The following is a 1,276-nucleotide window of genomic DNA, read 5'->3' on the forward strand; positions in this document are numbered from 1 at the left end:
GTATCCCAGACCCAAAAAGATGAACATGGGATGTACTCACTCATAATTGGTTTCTAGCCATAAATAAGGGTCACGGAGACTACAAGTGGTGAACCTAAAGATACAGCCCTTTCTTAAACCTCTTTTTAAAATAATCAGTAAGTTGACAGATGTGCATGTGAACAGATTCCAAATTACAGGATACATCTCAAATTACAGCGAACTCCACTTCCCAATTGCGAAAATTGAAGGTGTATGCCACGGCACATAGAAACGATGTCATTTTAGATACCAAAGTCTTTTTTTTTTAAATATGTAAAGTTTCATTTACCATTTTTTCATGGATTATCCGCCAGTGACAAAACTGAATGTCTTCCCTACACACAACTGCAAATGTTGGACACTTCTAGAAGTTTTGTAGTTTGGACTTCCATTTTGGTTTGTGACGCATTGTGAGTCCACGTTTGCATTGGTAATGTGCACAAATCAAAGTCCCTTCTTTGGAATAGTCATATCCAATCTATCAGCAATATGTTTCAAAATGTAATTTCTCCTACAGATTGTTTTTTAACTGTTAAAGGCCATTTTAATATATGTGCTGGCCAATGTCTTTCACTGAAGTGAAGATGTCAAGGATTGAGCCAGGGTGTTCAGAACATTTTAACAAAAGCATTATGTATATTAAAACCAGGCATCTCGTGGCCTCAGTCAGAAAAGAGGAAGAAGAGACTGGGCTCTCACTACTTAATCACAGTGGGCAACAACAAATATGAAGTTCTCCCTTAAAGGTCCCATCACCTTTCAGTATCACCACACCGGGACAAAGCCTTTATTAAACAGGCTGTGTAGCTATTTTCTGTAACTTGAAACATTCTCTCCTGGAAAGAGGAAGGAAAATCAGGAATCTATGAAGACACAAGGCTCAAAAAAGTAAAAAAATTACAAAACTCACAAATACCTCTCTGAAGGATAGAAGCAATAAGCAGCGCTGATGGGGAGGGAGGTACTCTCCGGTGTAGCCGCCTGCAAGTTGTGCACGGAGTGCCAAGGAGGTAGCTTAGATGAGCCATTGCCCATGCTGGGGTGGGTTTGGGGGTGTTCTGCTGTCTTTCAGTTACATGTGCTCTTCTGAGCTACCCCCAATAAAATCATTGGCTCACCAAGCTACAAGGTTAAAAAATGTTGTTCATGTGGTGCCAATAGAGATCTGTTCATGACTCCCTAGGAGAAGGCTCACAACAAAGGTGACAACTCCAGAATACACTATAGCCAGCAGGAAGCAGTGTCCTCTGCAGAG

Source organism: Microtus ochrogaster, unplaced genomic scaffold, assembly GCF_000317375.1.
Source record: "Microtus ochrogaster isolate Prairie Vole_2 unplaced genomic scaffold, MicOch1.0 UNK74, whole genome shotgun sequence".
NCBI classification, from domain to species: domain Eukaryota; kingdom Metazoa; phylum Chordata; class Mammalia; order Rodentia; family Cricetidae; genus Microtus; species Microtus ochrogaster.